This window comes from Sylvia atricapilla, chromosome 8 (assembly GCF_009819655.1).
Source record: "Sylvia atricapilla isolate bSylAtr1 chromosome 8, bSylAtr1.pri, whole genome shotgun sequence".
Taxonomy (NCBI): Eukaryota; Metazoa; Chordata; class Aves; order Passeriformes; family Sylviidae; genus Sylvia; species Sylvia atricapilla.
In genome coordinates this window covers 17,681,462-17,705,434 of record NC_089147.1, presented here as the reverse complement: position 1 = coordinate 17,705,434, position 23,973 = coordinate 17,681,462, and positions in this window count along the sequence as shown.

The window sequence follows — 23,973 nt, the reverse complement described above, 5'->3', positions numbered from 1 at the left end:
TTAAACATTAAAGACTGGAAGGGCCATGCAAGCTAGACTTTGGTTATTGAAATTGCACTAGAAGTGTTAAAAAAAAGTTATGTGGTCTCCCTTGGGCAGAGACAAAATATATTTGAAAACTGTTGTTTTGAATTATGATGGCATACTTATAGAAAACACATAATGTAGGTACCACAAAGATGTGATGTGTGCCATTAACAGTGAGCATAACACAGAAAATAAAAAAAACAAGTGCCTTCAAAATGTGGAATATTCAAGTCAGAGGATTTGTTTAGGAAAGGGATTAAAAGCATGTAAAAAAAGATTGTGTACTTTTACCCCTTATACAGTTTGCCAAGAGATCTTTAAATAGAAGCTTAAAAATCTGTTTATGCTTTTGAAAATTAATAAAACATATGCCCTACTGTACAGAATATAGTAATAGTAAAATAATGCCACAAAAAGAGACAAAACCTGTTGTTGTAAGACCTTAAGTTATTTCTGTAGCTGTATTAAAAGAAGTGGTGCTTGACCTAATTTTTGAATCATGAGTTACAGTTGCCTTGATCTTTTGGCTGCTATTCTTTTGGTCCATGTTCAAGGTAGGCCAGAAATGTCTGATGCCATTACTGATGTGCACAGTCAAGACTTTCTTCAGCAGAAACTGAAAGCAGTTGGAGGAATTCACATTGAAGAGGAGATTAACAAGAATGGACATGAGAAATGTATGTAGAGAGTGGGTGGGATAGATAAGAGAGGGAGGAATTAATATTCACATTGTCTTTAAAATAAGAAACTCAGCAGCAGGAGCAAATGTAATAGTGATAAAGGGAAGCACTTTTTCACACCATATGGCAACTCGACACGGCAACCCCTAATTACAGGATGTTTTTGAGGTTAGGAGTTTATCAGGATTTATGTAGAGAACATGCCAAGTCATCACTGTGAATGCTAAATAGAGCCAGAAACCAGAGAAGCTTCCTGCAGGGATGGGGAAACATAATTTCTCTCTCATGAGGAGTCCATCACCCACCTCTGGTTGCCAGCTCCAGGATCCCTGCCCAGAGGGCCCCATGGTGGGATGGGCCTTGGAGGCTCTTCTCTCCCATTTGGCTGAGTTTTGTGGGGTCTGTCCAGGCCTTGCTGAGCTCACACTGCAGTGGCTGGTGCTGGAGTGAGTCCCTGGCAGAGCCAGAGGCTGGAGGGGTCATGGGGAGCATGGTTCCCTCAGTCTGCAGGACACCTTTGTCCCAAAGCAAGCTAAAACACCTCCTCTCTACACAGGCAGATAACTTAAGCAGCAGTTGTTGTTCTGGGAAACTCTATATTCCTCTGAAATGAGAAACCAATTATGATTTCACTCCATTCCTAAAGGCCAGGAATGCAGGTACCTTCAGGTGCAGCCCTGACTTTTCGTGCCTGGGACCCCTAAGGGAGCTGTGTGTGAGCAGGACACAATCCTTTCCTCCAGGGAGGACATATGACAGACTTTGCATTCTAGGAATCTGTAACCCATTTTCATGACATTGACCCAAAGTTTGCTATTGGGAAGCAATTTTTCACTCTGAAATCCCTTATCTTGAGGAATAATGAAATGTTTATGATTTTTCTCCCTGTTTACTGTACATGCTGATAAGCAGCTCTGGGACTAAGGAGCTGTCAGAGTCTATCTCTTTTTCCTCCATTGGGCTGATTAATTATAAAATAAATAAATCATTAATTGAGATTTCAGTAACTGTTTAAAAAAATCATGCAGTGTTGGAAAGGTCAATGTCCAAAGCAATTTGGGATTCAAATCCCAGCAGGTTTGACAGATGCCCCGTTTCTCCAGGGAAAACCTAAGTGGGACACCTGAGGGGAGGAGGTTTTGATCATAAATCCAGGAGTCAGCAGCTGGCCAAATCCAGTGATCTCAGTAAAACAAAACATGTGCATAGTGTGTGGCTTCTTAGTAGCTGGGTTTCTTGCCTGGCCTGGCAGTCTGAAGAATTGCTTGCTTTTCCAAGTTTAATTATAAATTGTATGCCAAGGTCAGGGAATAGGTCAATGCTTTAGCCATCCAGCTGGGAGGCCTAAGGATGCCTCATAGGAATTAGCTGGACAGGAGGATTTTGATGGAAAACTGATGTTAAAGAATTGCTTTAGGAGGAAGGTCACATGCAAAGCCCATGCAGGCAGTCATCTTCATTACCAACATGTCTGCTCCATGAAGAAGCATGGGCGGGAAAGGAAAGAGTCTGATTTTGACTAATGATCAGTCAGAAGGACTCCATGATAGGGCAATATGTGTTCCTGAGCACAGCATGATTGCTTTAGGGGAAGTTTCTTTCCGTTTGATGAAAGACATATTTTCACAGTACATACATATCTATTGGTACCCTCATCCTCCTCTTCTGATTCTCCCCTCATTTCATCACAATTGTTACTTTTTGCATGGGGAAATGTAAGAGGAAAAACAAGCTAAGCACATCAGGAAAATAATGTGTCATTGCTGGGAATAGGTAATTTTGTACAAAAAACAAGAGAAGATGCAACGGTATTGTGATTAATGGTCCTGAAGATGTGCTCTTCTTGCTAAACTTCCATTCTAGGTAATCTCATCTCTGTCTTGCAGCATCACAGTGAAGTTAGAGTATAATAAACAAGGCAGGAACTCATGTGGAATAAAAAAAGGCACCTCGTTTATTGGTGAAACCACTGAGAAGGGAGCCCAAGATAAGCCCAGGTGCCACACGACAAGCCAGAAAAAACCCAACAGTGTGAGAACACCGTGCGCTTCTTAGGACTGGAAGTTCCGCTGGAGAACCCTCTGGAATGTCCTCCAGTCCCTTTTATACTCTTTGGTTCTCACTCGATTGGTGCACTCGGGATCCTCACTCTGATTGGTTCCTTCTCTGGCATTTGATTGGCCCTTAACGAGGACTATCCTGGACCAATCATTTGGCCGGAGCGTCGAATGATTGGTCCGTTGCATCCACCAATCCGGGGTTGGAGTGCTGACACTACTAACGGATGTCCGCAGAGCTCTCAGGCCTTTAGAGCTGTTTCACACCTTTTAACACTTTCAGAAACATCACCCACTCACAACAAGTACCCCTTTTAACACATAACCTCAGAAACATTAACAATTACAACCCCTGGAAACATTTATTTACTTATAACAAGAGTAACTGACTGACTGCAGGTTAACAAAACTTTGCCTGTAGCAGCAGCTTGTGGACATGTGCTTTGTTTGCCACATTAGAATGTAATTTGAGGGAGTTTTCTGTTTCAGGAGCTAAACTAATTGCAGTTGTCGGTATCTGCTGGGGAGGCTGAGCTCTGCACACAGAAACCCATTGGCACTGAGGACAAACTGTTCTCCACCAGCCTCTGGGGACATCCTGCAGCTGAGAATTTTCTGTCTCTCAGTGCCAGGCATTTGGCATAACCCAACTCTTCTGCAGGGAACAATGAGCAGGCAAATATTAAAGCAAGTTATTTCCTGATCATGCAAATTGATGCAGCCTGGTTTTCTATGGGATTTCTGGATGTCATCAGCACAATGACAACCAATGCAAGCATTTCCCATGACCTCACTTTTCCAGGCACTACCTGAAATACGTCACAGACTCTCATCTCTTTTCCAGTGATCCTCTGAATCCAGGGAAACCAAAAGCAGCATGTGCCACTTCCTGTTTTGAGTCATGTGGTACTGACTGCTCTCAGATATGTTTGTTCCTTGCCAGCTGGCAATCAAACAGGAAAGGTAATTACTCCTTTCGCTTTGCAGTCCTTCCCTCAACCAGAATGCTCACTGGGATCTCCATCCTCTATCCAAGCCCTGGTTTTCATTGCTTTGTAGGAGCGTCTTATCTTTGATACCTCTTCCATTTTGTCCAGTGTGACTGAAAGTAGCCAGTGGATTCAGAAACTGTAGGGGAATGTGCAAGTGAGGGAGGAAGGAACTAACTACCAGCATATGCAGTGTGACACCTGTGAAGCATGATTGGCTGCAAAATTTCGTATCTTCAGGAAAATACTACCCAAACCTGTTGGCTCTGTGTGCACAACCATTGCCAGCAAGAGGATGTAAAGGGAGATACCTCACATGGGATGGATGTGCCACACAATTTCATGGCCAAATGAAAGATGCTCAGGTTCTAATACCATGAAGGTATGAGGAATTTGTTGAAAACTTTGGGCTTGTCAGTATGGCCCTTGTCATCAGCTCTAAATGAACTTGAAAGTAAGGACAAGCATTCAAGAAATGAACAAGATGTAACAGTTGCATGTGATATTTGAGTGGAACTTTGTGTTCTGTTTCTGAGCTTTTAATGCACAGAATGAGCAGCAGGATCTGCTTGGAATTGCTTAGCTCTCAAATGCTGTTAATTGGACAATGGCAGAAACAAAAAGGTAAATCAGTACCGCTACCAGATGGTACACAATAAGAACAGACATGGATAAGGCATGGACACTCATCAGAGCTGTGAAAATAGTCCCAAGGCCCTGTGGAAAAATTCTAACTAAAAAAAGAAAAAAAATAATTGTAATTGCTTTCTTGCTTCTGATTCCTGTTGGTTATGGTCTACTGATCATCTTTTGCTAAGATATGAGGATCACAGCCTGGTTGGTGACATTTCTGAGTGCCATGTCTAAGGCATGGGTCAGCCACCATAATGTCTCTCTACATTTGCACACAATTCACCTCAGTAACAGAAACTTGCTTCAGAAGCTCTGCAAATATGGAAAAAAAAAAAACAACTTGTTGGAAAAGAAATATTTTTTTTCTTCCTAGAGGAACCTGTAGTATTCAAACCATGTGCTGATGGTCATGGTATAAACTCCTGGAGGGCTCTGTGTTCTCTGTATTGTGCTGGTAAAAAAAAAATACTACTTTCTTTTTAGGCATTTCTGTTCAGCACAACCCTTTAAGAGCAGGATTGAATGTCTGAGCTTTTGAATAATTATAATTAACAAATGATGGCATTGCTATTTTTATTGCTGCAATTTCTGGGAGCCAAGTTCATGCTAAAGCCCATGGTGACTATCTCTTTTCATGACAGTCAGGCAGAACATAGCCAAGTTCTGCTTTCACTTACAGCCATATAAATCTAAACTACCTACATATTCCTTGCCAGTAATACTTATGCATGCTGGAGTGACCATTCTATAGTATTATTTTCCCAGAGAAACCAAAGCAATAATTCATCCATCTAACTTAAGAGGGCAAGTTCCAAGTAAATTGCAAGCATAGCTAAAAAGGGAACATGAAATGAGTGGGGAAAATACAAGGAAATAAAACAATTTTAAGATTTCCAGTCTTGAACCTAAGTATGCATTCACATGTACACATACCAAAAATATCTGTTTGCAATCAACTTCTTTGTCACTTACTGCTGGAGTACTGGATTCAGAGAGCCTGCTACTATGAGATGATGTGTGAGAAGAAATACAGAATGAGAAAGTGGATCCACAGCAGCCAAGGCAGCCCCGAGGAGGAGGATTTTCAGGGAGCTGTTTGGTTTGAGAGGTGCTTGGGCACCTTGACAGGGGAAGCCAGAGTAGGACTGATAAAGAAGGAGGGAGAGATAGAAGAGATGAGTCTATTTTGAGTACTGAAGCAGCCTCCCAGCACAGGCAGAGCTATTGTGGAACTGGATGTAAGAATACCTTGCAGGGGAGGTGATGGTGGTTCAGGACCTTGGCTGTGGTGAAAAGGAGCCTGTGGCACAGGAAGGCTTTCCCAGTGGGTGCACACATGGCTCTGCTTTCACAGCACAGGCAGGTTCAAGGGCAAGGGGACAAAAGTCAGTGCTCCCTCCCTGATATGCTGCTGCCAAGTGTGCTTTGACATGGTCCTGAGGGTCTCTTGCTGTTGTTAACACAGGTGCCACAGAAGCTTTCAAGGAAAAGTTGTTATTTGAAGTGGAAGCAATCCCCGCAGCCTGGAGGGATGCCATGTGGAGAGGTCTCCAGGCCCTGACTTAGCCAAGAGATCATATGCCAATTTGGCATTTAACACATATAAATATATGCTTATATTAGTGACAGATATTATAGGGCTGAAAATATGTGGCTTGATACCAAAATGTAGGATAGGTTTAAACAACTGCATTGGAATTGTATGCACACAGAAATACAAGCCAGACAACAAGAATGAATATAGCAAACTAATGGAGATAGCTGAGAGGAAAAGTTTCCCACGGATTTGCAAGAGCTGCAGCTGGAAAAGACATGATGTTCCCTCTCTCTGCCAATGCTGAGCAGTTTTGCAGTGTTACACACCTTCAACACGTGCTCTGGGCTGTGCAGGGCTGGCTGAAATGGCCACACTCCTCACTGAGAGCACAGGCCAAACACTCGTGGTATTTGTATCATCAGGTGCACTGCCACAGTACCAGGGCGGATGGGAGTGGCAGCACAGACTGAAGCCTGGCACCTGGTATAAATGTGACCATTCCTTCTCTGTCCTTTGCTGTTTGTGAGCTGGTCCTAGTTGCTGCCAGCACACTGCATTTCTCGTGGAGCTGCACTGCACTAGCTCCAGAAGTCCTTCTTGACTGTTGAGGATGGTGGTGTCTGAGTCACACACTTCTATTTCTATCTTGATTAGAGGGCTGCAATATTTACACCTGTAGCATAACAATCCTCCAGAGGACTGCTGAGTTTCTTCTGAAAGTCTAGTCATGGCTTTTCCCACTTTCCCCCTTTACACTCAGTAAAAGTATTTGAGAAGGCCACCTGCAACATCTCTGTCCAAAAATATCTAAAAGAAAGCAGAAGTGAAATGAAGTGGGGGTGCTTTAGGTTAAGTTCTAGTGTTCCCAGTCCCCTAGCTCAGACCTGGAATGACTGGAGATAGGAAAGGGAGTGAAGTAATATGTATTAATTTTATTTCTACCATTGTTTTCACCAAGAGTAAGGATTTTTTTTTCTGTTTCTACTGCTAAAAAAAACCAAACCAAAATAAAATCTAAGGAGGCCTCTCTCCCTTTTGTCCCCTGTAGGTTGAATGGGACCAGTGCTGCCATACAGGCTCTCCTGAGAGGCTCCTGATGGAGAGAGGCTGGCCCAAGGCTGCTGGTCTCTGAAAAGGCCTTCTAGGTAAGAGAAGGAGAGAGCAGTATCATTTGGAAACTGGATTTCAGGAAAGCTAAATGGGTGGGAAAGTGCATTAGTGTGCCTTAGTTGCTAGTCCTTGCATCATCCTGGCACCTCGGGTGCCCAGCAGCTGTATGAGCAGGGAACAGAGGGGGGATTTCTGCTCCACAGAAGCTGCACCACTGCCAGGAGAGCTGCAGGGAGGCAGTACCTCTCCTCAGAGCACTGGGGATACTCAGGTCACTGGAGATACTTTTTCCATAGTTTCTGTGTGTTTGCACTGCACAGCCTTGACCCCCATGGGAGCATCCAGGGTGACACATGAGCAGAAATTGGGAGTGTTGGGGAGTCTCTCAGACTCGGGCTGCATGTCATGCAGTCCTGGGATAAAGGAGTTGCCTGTACATCACACAGCATCTCCTGCTGGTTTCTTCACACAGGAAGGCATATCCTTTACTCAGTGGCATACAGACCCACTGAGAGTCCACAAAACTCAGATCACGTCCCCAGACTGCCACCCTGGGCTTGGCTTCCCCAGTTCCCTGTGAATACAGCTCCTCAGAAATGCAGCTGATTCCTGGCACACAAGTCCTGTGAAAAGAGACCATGAAATCTCCCTGGTTTGTTTCAAGTCCTAGTGGTGCTTGATTATGAAAACCTCCCAAAAAGAAACAGCTCAGTCCAAGCTGCCAGTAAAAGGCTCCTTTGGAAAGTGAACAGAAAGCCACTGTGCTTGGTCTAACATGAGGGAGAGAATGGGAGGAAATTTGGGAGCAATTGTGAAGAAAGTCTGGCTCCTCTCCTCTTGCCCCAGCATGACTGACAGGTGCCCAGTGCAGGCAAGACCTCAGGGGGAGGAATGTAATGTTAGGGAAGTTAAAGCTAACTTGCCAAATAAAAGCAAACACTTCCTGAGAGCACCAGAAGATACTTCCCAGTATCTGTGGTGAGTGGACAGCTCAGCTTCAAGATCTTACCTCCAAATAGAGTGATGCTGAGTGACAAAGTTGTTTTCTGATAGGAGTGTCTAAACCATCCATTTCTTCCCCTTTCCTCATATTTTAATAATTAGATATTGTCAGATTTTATTCCCTCTAATAGAGTAAAAAAAACCAAACCAAACCAACAAACAAACAAACAAAAAACCAACAACCAACCAAAAACAAAAACAAAAACAACACCATCCTGACCTGGTATTTATCTCCTCAGCAGGAAGAATCTCAGCTGGATGGTTCAAGTAGAAAAGAGCATTTTTTGTCAGACCAAGGAACAGCTCAGGCTTCTCTAACTATGTAAAGCATTGCTGGCACAGTGTGTGTGACAGAGACTCTCAGACACACAGTGATGAAGGCTCAGTATAGAACAGACCATCAGCGTCCCTGGGTGGAGGGCTGTGATTTGTAGCTGATGCCTGTGAAACAAAGATCTGGAGGTGAGATGTTGGGAAATGTACTTGGAAACATATTTCGAAGACTCCCTTGACTATAGCAAAAGCAACAGTGGCAATAACTGTGTGTTGGTTTATTTTATTCCAAGGGTTGTGGTTTTCACTCTTTGGCTGGGGATGGCTGAGTTTCTCATGCAGTGATAACACTCATCCATAAGTCATGATTACAGCAAGTGACACAGCAAGGCTGGAGACAGGGAGCAGCTTTTCCATGACCAGAGCAGCCCCATATGGAGGCAGTCTGGGGAAATTTCACACCAGACATATGGGAGTGGGGGACAGATACTGTGAGATACTGAAGATGTTACACTTCAGTGGAAATGACAAGGTGCTGAGAAAACTCAGTGCCTTAAAGGTTAAGACTGACTGGTGTTTCTACAATGTCCTCTATATTATGGGAAATATCACAGATTATGGAATAGCCACCCCAAATAATTTGTTTTTGCATTTTACGTTTCCCTATTTATTCTCTACTTGTACCGTTCCTTTACTAATTATATTCTCCTACCACTGGAATATGAACTTTTTATTATGAATCAACTTTTTGTAAGTATTTAATTCCAGTTAAAATGTTCAGTAAATCAAAATTCAACTTTTTAATTCAGTGTTGCTCAACAAGTCTTTGACTGAATTTAACTTTTCAGTATTTGAATTTGTGAATTTTTTCACCAATCTCCTAAGTTCTTGTAAAAAAAAAAAAAAAACCAAAAACAAAAACAACAGGGAAAAGAAAACAATGAAGAAGAATTTAAAGAAAGAAACCTTTGCTCCTTCCTGATTTCATAAACTTTATATATAAAATACCTGAGGAGATATGGTAAGAGAATGAACACTAGCACTTATCTCCCATTTCTTTCCTCTCTGTTTCCTTTGTCTGTGGAAAAAAAATGATAGAAATATGAGCCTTTGTCCCTGCACCTCCCCTTCACAAAGATCAGAGAAGTTTGAAAACAAAGTGAAAATCAAAACCTGGGATTAAAAATCAACGGAATTACTCAGATTATTATGTTTCAAATATATTTGGCAGAAAAATGTGTTACTTGGCAGGAGAAAACTTTGCCCTGTTTAATTTATTTGTCAGATCTGTTCATTAGCAGTATGTTAGGAGTTAGTCACTGCTTGTGTAGACCAGATTATGTCCATGGTGCCTAATTATCCCATCCCACTGAACCTCTTGGGGTTTTCTGATTTTAACCTAAAACAATACGATTTTATATTTTAAAAAATGGGGGGAAACAGGGTTTGAAAGATCTCATAAGGTCTGAAGCTGGAGGCTTTAGCCCTGGCAGGAGGAGTGCCTGCAGTGCTGAAGGACTGGGTTCTTGTTCCTCACAAAGCTCCTGCCAGCAGAAATTTAGAACCTCCCCCTCTGCTGGGAGCAAGCTGGATCCTGTATTCAGAGGTTCACGTGGCAGACAAGTATTTATTTTGTACTGAGAACTGGAGAGGTTCCCACTGCCCTCACTGACCATGTGCTCCACGGGGCTATGGGCAGCTCTGCCCAAGGCTAATGCTCTTATTCTTGGCACAGAAGAGTCCAAAATTCAGGTACTATAATCTCACAGCAACGCATCAATTTTTTCTGCTTGCTTCTCGCACATTAGAGAAGAAAATTTATAAAACTTTGAGTAATAGTATATTTATCATTTAATTAAATTATGGCAATAATTTATAAATCTTCTCACTGCATCTATTCTCACACCTGCATCCATGCCACAGAAATACCCAGAGGCACCTGGAGAGAAGTTTCATTGTGCTATGACCCCTTCTGTCCAAGGACTCCTGTAAGAGGCAGGTGCCAATGTGAAAACTGATGTTCAGAGGGAGATCACAGAGGGTCCCATCCACCTCTCTGCAGCAGTGAACACCAAGTGCAGATTTCCTGGCTCCCAGCAGCATGTGCCATGGCCATGGGACCACATCACCTCCAGTTTCTAACCCTTACTATAGCATCACAAACCTCTAGGCCCTTGGGCAGCTCACTGAACCTCCCTTTTCCAGTTCCTTGCACTCTAAAAGGGTGACAAAAATTCTTGCCAGCCCCACAATTGGCTCAGGATCAAACCTGTTCAAAGTTTGATTAAAACACAAGGTGTGAATGCTGGGTGCTGTCAGCAAAGGAAATGGGGCAGTTTAGCAGGTCAGGATACCACCTACAACTTCTGTATTTACTGCAGCAGAGAACAGGGAATTGGGCTTTTGGGTTTTGGCTATTTTCTACTCATTGGAGCACATTAAGTTTAAGAGTAATTTTGAAATACAACAGAGAGATATTGCTGGTAATGATGGGCACGAAAAATATTAAAGACAGTAACAGGGTGGTGCTAGCCATGTCAAATTCCATCTCGCTTCAGATGCTTTCCAGGAAAATAGATTTCTGGCTTTAAATATGAGGATTAGCAGCAGCAGATTTAGGGCTTAAAATAAAGTATGTATTTTAGATTTATTTAAGGGCCTTTGACTCTCAAACACTTTGCTTTAATATATCGCTTTCTGGGCTGACATGGTTTTCATTTTTCATCACTACTTTACATTCCAGTGTTTGAATGGTTTGTGAAGGGGAAACCTGAGTTTCTCAAAAGCTGGAATTCTGATGCTGTTATTTAAGTAATGGTTGCTTTTCTTTTCTGCCTGTAACAGGTTCTTAGCAGAGAGAACTGTAATTCAGAACAATTCAATTTTCCATCATTTAAGAAGCAAGACATGTAATGGCTTAATCCTGATTATACACAGCCATTTTAGAGGGCTGACTTCCAGATGTTCATGTTCTTTTATTTATTTTTTTTCTTATTTTTAATATAAATGCTATCCATTTATTTGGACTTGGTGCTAGGAAAGAAATCTCTGCAATCCCCAGGATAGAAACCCTGATCAAACTTCAGTCAATCTGAAGTCAGAAAGCTTCCCTGAATTCTTAAATATTCGCTGATCAAGTCCAACTCAGGCTGCAGCAATGGAAAATTTTCTCTTAGATCCTGCCCTGGAGAGACTTTCTATTTGGAGAAGAGCATGTTCGCTCTTCACTTTTTTTCTTGGACTCTCTTTAGAGATTGTTAAGTATGACGAGGTCAGAGCTCTAGGATCTGGTTTGTATCCAACCAACTTTGACCTTGTGAAGGCATTGGCTGTACTGCCAGCCAACATTTCATGGTTAAAGGTCAATTCAGATTACTCCTTTAGTTCCAAAGAATTTCAGGGAGGAAGTGGGGAAGAAGGCAATGACAGTGGTGGAAAGCCAAAAACTAGTTTGGTAGCAAATGTTCTGTATATACCAGATTTTAGAGCCCGTATCTGCCAGTGTCAAATGTCCAAGTCATGCAATCCCCTTAACAGGCCTTTCCTGTAAACCAATGATTTCTAGCTCAGTGATAAGCTGGCTTCTGAGACGTAAGCTGCTCTCCCTAGTCTGTTTCCAACAAAAAGTGCTGGTTTTAATTGAATTTTGGTGCTGTCCTTACACACGTTATTCTAATCATCCTGCTGGGAGGGTTCTCTACATATAAAAACTAAGAAGTTCATACTGAGGCTCTGCTGTGCAGATCCAAGGGAGAAATTGGAGTTCATGTAGCTGACTTGCAAGCATGCTTGTTAATAAAATTTAACTCTTAAAGAAGACAGCTTAGTCCTGACAGCTCTGATTGCTTTGGCACACTGAGGTGGAAATACAATTACAAGATTGGACTACTCTCAACTTGCTCCATATAGAGAAAAAGCAGGAGAAAAAGTGGGGTTTTTTAATTAAAAACAAGTAAGTCAGACTAACTTGAGGAGCATCCTGATTATTGCTTAGCTCAGTATTACCTTTTCATCTGCATCATGGTGATCCTGGACAGGTAGATCAATAAATTTCCTCCCCTTCAGCAAGCACAGTCAGGCTCAAGCACGACTCCCTCCCACCAGCCCCGTCTCTGAGGCTGTTCCCTGGGCAGCCAAAGCTCTGAGTGCAGTTTGCTGGTGCTCAGGGTGGCTTTAGGCACAGTAGTTTATAAGAGCATTATGAGAACCCGCTGTTGATTATAACCTAGTTATACAGTAAAAATAGGCGGCCTTTGATCCTGCTCTACATGTAAGCCCCTGCCTGTCAGTGTTCACCTGCCTGGCAGCTATTCTGAGCTGCTGGAATGGCAGGAAGGGCTGTGAGAGGGAGCACAGATCCAGATCCCACCTCAGCCCAAAGCAGCCGGCCTCGATTCCTGCCAGCTCAGCTCTCCCTCTCAGGACATGTCAAGTGTTAATTACTGCTCCTCTAACCCTCACAAGGATCACTTACTGCACTGTGAAAAGAACACCAAATATTTTTTCATCCTCTGTGTCTGTGACTGGGCTGAGTTCCCCAGCAAAGCCCTGACTCCAGGCAGAGGTTGTGATTGTGGGGAGCAAAATAAAACAAAGCTGAGCAAAACGGGAGGTGTTTAAAGCAGCCGAATAAAGACACACAGCAAACCTGCCTGATAAAGTACTGTTGAATTAAAGCAACCTGATCCCTGAGTTAGCTGTGGTGATGCATCTTATTCATCACCCAGGAGAAAGGGGCCAGCAGGGAGCCAGGGGGACAGCATGGGCAGTGTGGATAATTGTGGAGGCCTGCTGGTAGATGGAAAACATCTGGTTTGTGTTTGAGTTAAGAAGGGATATTTAACTCTATTACCCAGATTTGTATCTGTCTATTACTTATTCAGATTTATTAGCATAGGCTCACAACATCAAGGTTATGCAAGGCTGAGACATCTTTGTGTGTCAGGAGCCACAGAAAGCTGATGCTTAAGGCAGTAAAGTTACAACAAACACCTGCACATTGGTGCCTGCTGATGGAATCGTGGTGAGGTGTGCAGGTTGCCTGTGGGATGCCTGAATAGGGAGGTACCTGTCCACGTGCCCAGTGGTGGGCATGGACAAGGTGATGTGAAAGGACAAAGGAATGTAAATTTGGGACACTGACACTGCACAGCCTGAATACACGACAGCAGCTCACAAAACCAGTGAATGGGTGGGTTTTCAGTGACTTCAACACCAAGCTATCCTCTACCTATCTGCTGCAGAGCTTTACTCCCACACACTACCTACCTTCAGCACCATGCTCCACGTCCTCTGCCTTGTCCTGTCACACAGCCTATACTGCCCTACCTTCCTCCTCTAGTGCTTTTCCTTTGCTTTTCCATGTCTCTTTTCCACTTTCCTAGTGTGAAATCCTTACTTAAGATACTCAACTTCTCCTTTTGCCCCTCTCAGTCTGTGAAACTGATGTGTCTGGAGAGTTACAAGTACTCAGTCCCCTTGGAAGCAGTCCCCAAAGTGTCTTAAAGCAGGTGTTTGAGCTGAGGGGGAATTTCAGAAATAGGGTGACCCAAGCTGATGGCCTTGGGACCTGTATTCACAAATTCAGGGCACCAAACTGTGCTGCACTGAGCCTGACAGCAACCATGGTTCTGTTCTCCCACCTCCCTCCAGCTCCTACCTTGAAAGTATTCACTTTGGGAGCAAGGACTCTGCCAGGTTTCTTAGGCAATCATCCACCCTGTAGGAATAGCAAGGAGTGAAAGCAAGTAAGTTGCAAGCCACCCCTAGGCTGAAATTGTTACCCAGCACTATCCCATGGATCCCCATGAAGACTTAACACACAAACACGAGTGCCACTGTTTTGTGGGACAGTATCCACACTGATTAGTCAATGATGGTTTCAGAGATTTTTAGTCAGTCAGTTCCTGGCAGGTGTAAACCTATATTTAGCATTACCCAGTCCCAATTGTTATTTAAATGAAAATAGAGACTTTCTTTCCTTTCATTTCCATTTAATTCCTCCAAGATATTGCCTATAATTCATCACATTTATAACTTCTGAAATTAACTTCCCTCCCACAGAGTTCAATAAATAACACTCTTCCTGAATAGCTCATTCACAGTGCAAAAACACCTTCTTCCTCATATTTTTCACTTCATAGAATGAAACCATATGAGGTGGTTAAGATTTACATGGTCAGCTCTGGCAGGCTTTTTATATTTATTTGGGTTGCAAGATATAAATCAGTACTGGCCTTCCTCCAAGAACAAGGTATTTGTTATCTTGCTACATGTGTGTTTCTGGGTCAAAATTTGATAAGGTGTTTTTAGCATTATTTCATGGGGTAGGTAGGGTTTACATTGTTCTGTGCCAGGTTCCATGTTTTAACTGAAGAACATTACCTTATACTCAATTTTATTGCAGCTGATCAATGGAAGTTTGAAAATTTGCCTAACTTAGAAATAACATACGTAATTGTGGATCGGTTTTCTTCAGGGACAGGCCCATTTAACTGAATATCCCAAAAGCTTATGTGTGATCAGAATTAAATTTTCTTAATGATTTAGAGCTATTATTTGAGCACAAGGCACAGTCTAGCAACAGAACTTTGGTGGTTTTGTAAATTGAAGCCATCATAAAAGTACCTCACTGTGAGATTTAGGAACCTGGCAATGAATCAGCAGCTGGGCAACTGAATTGAAATTGTGGCAGATAAATGTGCCAGTAACTTTAAGGGCTTAGCCAAGAGTACTCAAGGTCCAAGGCCTGATCCTATGTACGTGCACAAATACGGAAAAATTCCATGGATTTTAGTGACCCATCATTCACCCCATGAATCTTGGATTTTTTTGCTGGAATTTATTATTTACTGAATGAGTCAAAAGCAAAGGACTTTCAGCTTAATCTGTGCATAACATCAGCACTCAGACATCAGTGTCCTGACACACACAGAGGTAGGTATCTGTGTTCAAGGAAACAGCAAGTGAATGCTTATTATCCAGAACTTGTGGATCTTGAATCATTTTGTTAGCGATGAAATAAATCAAGTTCTCCAGGGAGTCGTCTGGGGGCCTGAATTCATATCTTGGCTTTGAAAATTTAGGGAGAGCCTGGGAGGTGCTACTTGAGCCCCAGGTAGCTCAACAGGACAGACAGATGGATGGAGCTTGGAAGACCTCACCTTCAGATCAGTTGTGTCTACAGTATGAGTCCATTTTGTAAGAGAGATTTCAGCTCTCTGCTATCAAAATGATCCAGACAGCCCTTCATACAATTCACCAAGACACTGAATTAGAGTTGCCATTCAGGATGTCCTTAACTTCACTTTTGTAGACTAGATGATGGGGAAGTCCTAGATCTCTGTTTTCCATTATCTATCTTTTTATGCAAGTAAATAAAGGAATAAAAACTTTAGAAAGTCATGTTTATATTCATACAGATCCAAGTCTACCCTTTAGCCTTGTATCTATATGTGCTTCTTAAGCTAACATAATTTCTTCAGATACATCTGTCTTATGTGAATGACATGAAAACACTGGTTACACACAGACCATTTTAGCTTAGTCCTTGTTTTCTGCACCAAGACAGTGAAACGGTAACTTGTGCAAATTAGTAAGGTGATCTCATTTGTAACATGCAGAGCTCTTAAAATCTTGATTTTGCAAAACCCTCTAATTTAACAGGGGCAGGTTCTGGATTTCCCCAAAGGGAATTACTAGGGTGAATTGGATTTATGATGTCACAACAAAGAAAAAGTAATCAGTATTTTCTTCAGAACCTGACATTTGTAACCCCATTTTCTCAGAGTTCTTAATTCTGAATGATTTTACTCTCCATGCTGTCATCAGCACATCAGCTCATTTTTGTGGAACAGAACTTCTCCACTGCATGAATGCCCTTGATATCTTTCTGGAATTTAACTCAAAATCTCATTCCAGCTCCAAGCCTGCATCAGAAGTGAATAGAAGAAAATGGTATTATCTCTTGGGTTTGGTCTTTCTACTGAGAGAGTTTCGTTATTTGATCCCTTTTTCATTCAAAAAAACTCTTTTCCTGCCCCTGCCAAAATATTCTCAGATCTCTTTCTCACTTTCTTTCCTCATCTTCAGTTTGCCTTTGCATTAGTCTGCTCATTATCTCTGGAAGGAAACCCTTGATGTTCCCCCAGTCCTTAAATATCTTTGATATGCTAAAGTTTCCTTTCAAATGCCATATTCTTGCTCCTGCTCTGGACAGTTTTGCTGCTTGACTCCCTGATAGCAACCATCTATATGTCACTGATCAAAAGTGGTGAGGGCAGAAGAATGCAAAAAAGAAAGAAGCAAAATACCTAGAAGTTTTGTTTGGCAACGATTCAAAGCCTCCTATCTGATCAGTCATAACCTCCCTTCTGTCACTAACATGTTTCACTACAATTTACGTTTAAATGGTGTTAAATGAAGACTTTTCTCTTGGCTGCCCACCCCACCCCCTGCCACAAAAGCATCCTTTCCTTCCACTTTCACCTCACATTACTTGTACAGAAACCCAAGGAGACATTCAACACCTCACTCCTGCTTTAACTCCATGTACAAACTCCTTCTTTGTAGACACCATTGTTAATTGACAGGCAGTTCAGGCAAAGGCATGGCAGGCACAATGGGAGAACTTTCACTCTGAGGAAAACCACAGGTCTCTGCAAAGAATTATGCTTTATTTCTAAGAGGTTGAAGCTGTGAAGCATTTGCTATACTTTATGTAAAGAGTCTGAAGTTGTGAGATATTTATTGATGGAAAACTGTGGAAAACTAGCCCTAACCATAATTCAGAGATTACTGATGGGATGGGGGGTTGGTTAGGAAAGGGATTCCTAGGGCCCCAGTCTTCCATTTGCTGAGCATATCACCATCTCTTCCCAGTAAATTATCCACTGCAGTGTAAGGTAACAGCTGAATCCTCCTGATCCCAATGGGACCTGCACCAGGTCTCACTCTTAGAAAACTGCATATTCCACATAGCACTAGAAATTCAACAGCACATGGTAATCAATGGTCATAGAATAATAATTATATTCTACTGCAGAACAGAACATCCTGAGATGGACGCAACCCACAGAAATCATCAAAATCCTGGACCTGCACAGGGGGCAGTCATTGATCTCTTCTCTCTGGGAACCAGAGGCAGGAACCTGAGGGAATAGGGCCATGAAACAGTGTTAGAGAAATTTAGATTAGATATTGAGGAAAGATTTTTCATCCGGGGGTGGTTGGGCACTGAAACAGGCTCTTCAGAGAAACGGTCAGAGCACCAAGATGTGTACTCATGATGTATACAAACCAGAAGGGCTAGATGTCTCTAGAAGGGGGAGATGTTAATGTGAAAATTAAGTCCCAAGAATTAATGTGCGTTTTTTATTGCTTTCCCATGCCTCCAGACCCAGTTGTTTAAGTTAATATCTCTCCAGGAAAGTGAAGATATGAAATTCAGTAGACCTTGCTTTCTGATGAAGATATTCTTCCCCTTCACAATATTTGTTAATTTCTCACACGTAGGAAATACTGTCCTTGGGCACAGTGCTCATATGTACCATCAGTTGCATCTTCCTTTTGTGGTATTTATCAACTCTGTATTTTATAGGTTACTCAGGCATTTCACTGAAAACAGTCTGGGTCTGCAGGCCCCTGGTCCTTGTCCTCATTTTTGTGATATCAAAATACCCCAGACTTGCAAAGCTTTTGATGATTCTATTCTCTGGAGGCAGGAGGAAACATTATCCACCCTGCACAGATGGGGAACTGAAGCACGCGCCAGTTGAAGTGATTTAGCTGGAGGAAGGAAGTTTGTGACTGCTCCATAAGGAATTGAATACAGCTTCTCCTAGTCCCAGTGTGGTCCCCCTTCCCCAGACAATCCTTCTCATGCCAAGTGCTCCAGGATTAGATCTGTCATTAGACAGCAAGACATCGGTGCTAATGATGTTTTAGTGACCCAGGCATGAGCACTGCACAGTGAAACACTTGAGTAAAGCCTGATCTGTGAAACCTGCAGCAGAGGAACAAGGCAAGAGGAAAATAGCAGGGCTGGACTGAACATACTTTGAGTTCAGCATGAATCTGGCCAGGATCCAGCTCTAGAAAATATCACACAGTACAATTTTGAGCAAAGGTTGTTAATGAGACCATGTGTAAACTGGGGGGACAGAGTGTGTGTACAAGAAAGCAGACCTAGGGCTATATACGCTTAATATGCTTTTCAGATTATTCTCCATCAGCAGGAGAATTGCTTTTCTCCTCACTACACCAACAGAGCACTGAAACACAAAATAAAAGCCATTATCTGTCCAATCAGTGTTTGGGTCACAAGAGTTTTAGTGTGGGCGGGTAACTGTGAAAAATTTCTAGCTGTTACTGCCAAGAAAACTTTAAAATCTCACCGGAAACCAAAAATTGCAGTAAGGATAAATAAAACCAAAAAGAGGGTCAAAAGACCCCCAAATGAAAACCCTTAACAACAGAACATTGATAACTTAAATGAAAGAGAATGCAGGCCTTTTTGGCCTAGGAACATTTTAAAGATTCTCAGTGCTTTAGAATGTGCTTGGCAGATCAGTTGAGTGCAGTAAAAAGTTTGGGATCAGATCAGAAATACAGGAGGTAGAGGTAAATGTAGGTACCATAGAGGAGTGCTGAAATAGTGATAAAGGCTAGTAAGAGTCCGGTGCAGGGAGCAGGATGCTGCTTTCTGAGGACACTTAAGAATTGAGACTTGCTGACAGCCTTCTCTGACAGTGAATTTTTAATACTGCATCTATTGCAGCACTTAAGTGTGGCAGTCAGCTGGGAAAAACAGGGTTAAATGAGATATAAATATGAAGCAATGAATCAAAATGTTCATGTCTTGAGTGCAATAAATGATGTTCTGGCTAGAAAAAAGCTATAGGCAATGTGTGGAAATGAGCACAATTGTTTTCTGAAACTGCTATGGTGCAGTGAAGTGCTGCTATTGAACACTTCAGGGCTAGAGTAGCTGTTCTAATGTGAGGAGTGTCAGTCTTGAAACACCTTATTTTTTCTGCAATGTCCATTTAAGTCTTAGTGGAGACTGCTCAGTTTTCTCAGTACTTTCAGCAAATGAATGATCTGTTTATGAAATATGCACAGATTAGCCCCATAGTGGGAATTTTTTTGGCTCATTTCTTCATGAGGGAAAACACATATGCTCAGAAGCACCAAAATAGTTCAAGAAAATTTTCACAGAACTGGTCAGTTCTAAAAGGTGACTCATAACCATGTCAGTAATTGTTTTCATTTTCAAAACAGAATGTAATCCAAAAGGATTTTCATGTTGAAATAGCCTGATTTCTTTTAAAAAATGATTGGAAGTATCCATTAAAATGGGTTTTAATTTCTTTTTCAGCTTGTCGAATATTTTGGACACCATTTCATTGAAGATGATACCAAACCTGAGTGCTCACCACCACCAGAAAAATTAAAGCATGTAAACCTCTAAAACCTCAAGCAGAAAGCCAGCATCCCACCGCAGCCTCCCACATCCCTGCTGCTCCCACGACTGCTGTAAAGCAGTGTTACCCTGCAGTGTGGGAAACCATACCAATGCCCATTGGCAGAACTTCCCTCTCCCTTTGCTCTTCCACTGGTTGTCAACTTTCAGCTCAGGGCTCCACTTCTGGTGCTGCATTTCTCACAGGTTTGGTGAGACCAGTCAGTACATGAACACATGAGAGTTTCACCCTAAATCTGAAAGTCTGTTGGATATATGAGGAAACATCTCTCCAGCATTGGCCTCACTGAGTAAAACAGGACTTTCCTTGGTGTTTCTTAGCAGAAATGCCTTAGACTTACATGGTCATAGACCTACTCACAGTCCTGAGGGAGTCAGGACTTATTTTTTATACCTTATATGTTCTTGCTGAGGTTTTTACACCTGTGTATTAGATAACTGGCCTAGATATTGTCATTCAAAGAAAGCCCCTATTTGAAACAAAAGACTTAAAGCCCCCGAAGGATTGTCAGGCAGCTCTGCAGGCCAACATATTCCCCTGGCTTTCTTTCTCCTTTCCTGTTCTTTGTGTACATTTACCTTTCTTTTTGGCACCCACAGGACTGTGCAGTGATGCACATCACTGCTGGTGCAAGGAGAGGCAGTGGAGGGGAGGAGCAAGCCCTGGGGCTGACCCCTCAGGACAGGCAGCCTCATTTCTTCTGTGATAGAGCCACGTGGGATGACCTAATGCAGACTCAACATGTGCAACATGCATTGTCTGTAGTTTAATGTGCTTTATTTAGGTTCAGGCAGCCAGAGAAGGGAAATGAGGCTCGATAAACAATAGAAAAACACAGACATCTAAAAACAGATTATTTCCTACTCCTGGGTCGTACTGTGCCATTCCATGTTCCAGCAAAGTTGGGGATTTTTATGGGAAGGCAAAACAACAGCTATAGCATTACCACCGCTTGTGACCCACCTGCCTTTCCTTTGACACCCCTGCATTTTATTGCCCTTTCAGTCTTCAGAAACCACTGCTCATGTTTGGTGGTGCAGCTTCCTTGACGAGGTTGGGGTCCCATGTTACCTTGGACCCTGAAGGATGTGATCCACCCACATGTCTTAGTCCATGAAGAGGAGAGGAGCAGCCTGAAGCATTTTAGCAGCTGCTCCTATAAGGCTGAATGATAGATTTTCAGATAAGCAGTGATCTTGCTTTTGGGCAATTAATTTACTTGTTTATCATTAAAGAAAAATTTCCCATGAGTTCCTCCCATGGCTTCAGTAAAAACTACATATTTTTTGCCTTTAGAGAAAAGATGCTCAGCTCAGAATCTAGTCAACACTGAGTAAGGATGGGGGGTTGAGGGTTGAGCAGGAGGTGTGAGGACACAGGAGCACAAGGTGTAACCTTTTGTCATACAGCTCTCTAGCTGTCAGACCTAAGCCAGACCAATGAGCTCAGTTTCTAAGTCTTTCCCTGCATGGAGAGCTGGTCCTGGAATGCTGCACTTGGCTGGCTTCTCCCATCATCTCTAGTCTACCCCTTGAGAACTTTCATTAAGGAGATTTAGGAGACTTGAATTTTTAGAACGAAAGAGCAAAACAGAAGCAATGCAGTTTTAGAATGCATGTCATTTTGGGTAAGTCTGTCCATGACTTTGAAATACAAATAACATGAAAGGCCTCTGAGAATGGAGCCTTGCTATAATAAAGCTTTCTTTAGGAAATACTTTGGCATGAAGTTGATCTGCTTGCTGCACTGCACTGTTTAGATCTTAAAGAAGACCAGTAATTGTATCAAATCTGTTTTTCTCTGCAGCTCACGGAGCCGCCTGCACGTTTTGGTGCTTGGAGGAGGCCAACACAAGTACACAAGCAGTTGTGTTGCAAAACAGTTCTGTGCTGTCAGTAATCCCAACAGAAAGGCTCGGAGAGATTTACAGAGAAATGTTTCCTGGCTGGTGCAAGCCTGCATGTGCCTGCTTCTCATTTCTGAGTAAGTCAACGGAGGGATCACTTGCCTTTTATTCGTGTCAGAGTCTACTGAAAGCCAACATTCTTGCATCCCACAGGGAGGCAGGGACCAGTGTTGAAGCCTGGGTGACTGATAGAGGAAACCGCATGCAGAAACCAGGGAGAGGGCTACTGTGAGAGATATTTTAGGGCTTGCTGATTTGTCCCAATCTTGCTATTTGCCAGTGAGACTAGATCTGCCAGGTTTCTGTTCAGCACCTCTGATACTAATTTTATATATATATTCACTTGAGCTGATGATTCTAGAGCTATCACATGTGCTCAACAGACATGTATGAGCATTGAAAGTTTCTGGAGAAGCTTGGGATTTTTATTCCAAAACAATGGCAAACTTGGAACATCCATTTCTTGAGTTTGTATCTGGAAGTCAAAAAATTACCCTACCCACTTCAAAGAAAGGTACTTGTGTGTCTATACAGTCTCTAGACACAGAAAACACAACTTCAGAGGTGCCATATGGGTTTCTCTGGACTGGGCCAGGTCTGCCAGGCACATGGGCTGGGGCATTTGTGGACATAAACATGTCCACAAATCTCTGTGCATTTGATTATATGTTGCTTTTATTTCTCGCTATTATTTGTGAAGCTTCAGGTCTGAAATAGAAGCACTGCAGCATGAAATCCTATAGGTGGAAAAGTTGTCTGTTGTCATTGATGCATTGTCAGACATCAGGCAAGTATGGGAACACTATTGCTGTGTTCACTCCTAGTATTGAATATCTTGTTGGTGTGTTTCTTTATTTCTACTTGCTTTCAAAGAAAGAGGCACTGAAGGACAAGGAGCTCTGCTTTATGGTTTGTAGTAGGGGATATTTGCCTGGCAGCAAAGGCTTGACTTGGTGGGTTGGTGTTACTGCTGCTCAGTGTGCTGCAGAGAACTCACCACTGAGCAGACAGCCCTTCATCAGCAAGGTACTACGTAGAAAAGGTTCTTTGGAGCTGCAGCAGAGTAAATACCTGAGCATCAGCTAAGTATTTACCACCAAAAGAAATACAAAATTATCAAAATGATGGATTTGAGTCCAAAGGCAGGAACCCTTCGCAAAAGTTGAGACAGGCCTTGAGTAACCAGAGGACTGTAGGAATATGGTCCTTGAAATGTAAGTGCTGGACCATGGTAGATGGCACCTGTCTCTTAGACCCTTGTATCAGGGGCTGAGTAACTGGACTTTGTCAGTGCTACCACAAGGAAAGAGGTACACTGCTTTTCTCCTATAAGTACTGGAGGCCTCTGACTCTTCAGTCCCTACAAAATTCAGTGGCTGTTAATAGGCAAGTGGTGTCTATCAAAGGTGAGCAGAGTAGCCATGGAATGTACACAAAGTGCCACAGCAGAAGCCTATCACTGGTGTTTATTAAGTTGAGGAGGGACTTTACCCCCTCTCCCTCTTATGTTCAATTCCAGTCCTCACTGCCAAGAGCTCCTTGCATCTAACAAGAGTTTTGTAGTTGCCAAGGAGAGCCCACCCCGCCAGAGAGGAGGAGAATGTGTGGAGAAGAAGTAGCAAAGACCATTATCATCATTTATACAGCAATGGGAGACTGGCAGCCAAGTGCTGTTGGCAGTAAAGCTTTCAGCTGCTCTGGGAAGATTGAGAGCGTTCTCCTAATGATTCCCAGACATCTACTTCGCAGCAGCTTCTTGGACTGATTCATTCTTTGGAATGCTTTCCCCCTCTGTTTTGTGCCCTTCTAGAAACAAGGGCCAGTGGAGTGGGCAGAAGGTGCACTATCAGAAACAGGGGTCTGCAGGGAACATCATGCCCCAGGTATCCCATTTCTGCTGGAACTAGGGAGGGCACTGACTCCCTGGCCTGTCTCCAACCTTTGTGCTGGATCTTGAGTCATCTATCCATCCATCCATCCATCCATCCATCCATCCATCCATCCATCCATCCATCCATCCATCCTCACCCTGGCTTTTCTGTGTCTGCCAGGGCAGCTGCCTCTCTCCTGGTCTCCTCAGCCCCAGGTACTGCAGGCAGGAGAAGCAGCAGAAGGACTGCAGGGGAGGAGAGCCAATGCCTCCGTTGTGAGCTGCCCTTTTGTGAGGAAAGTCTCATTTCCCATTTATCTATTGCAATGTCACAGCTCCCTGGGAATTACTCAGCTGCCCATGGCCACCAAGAGCCAGGATGGGGCTGAATCCTCGAGCACAGCTG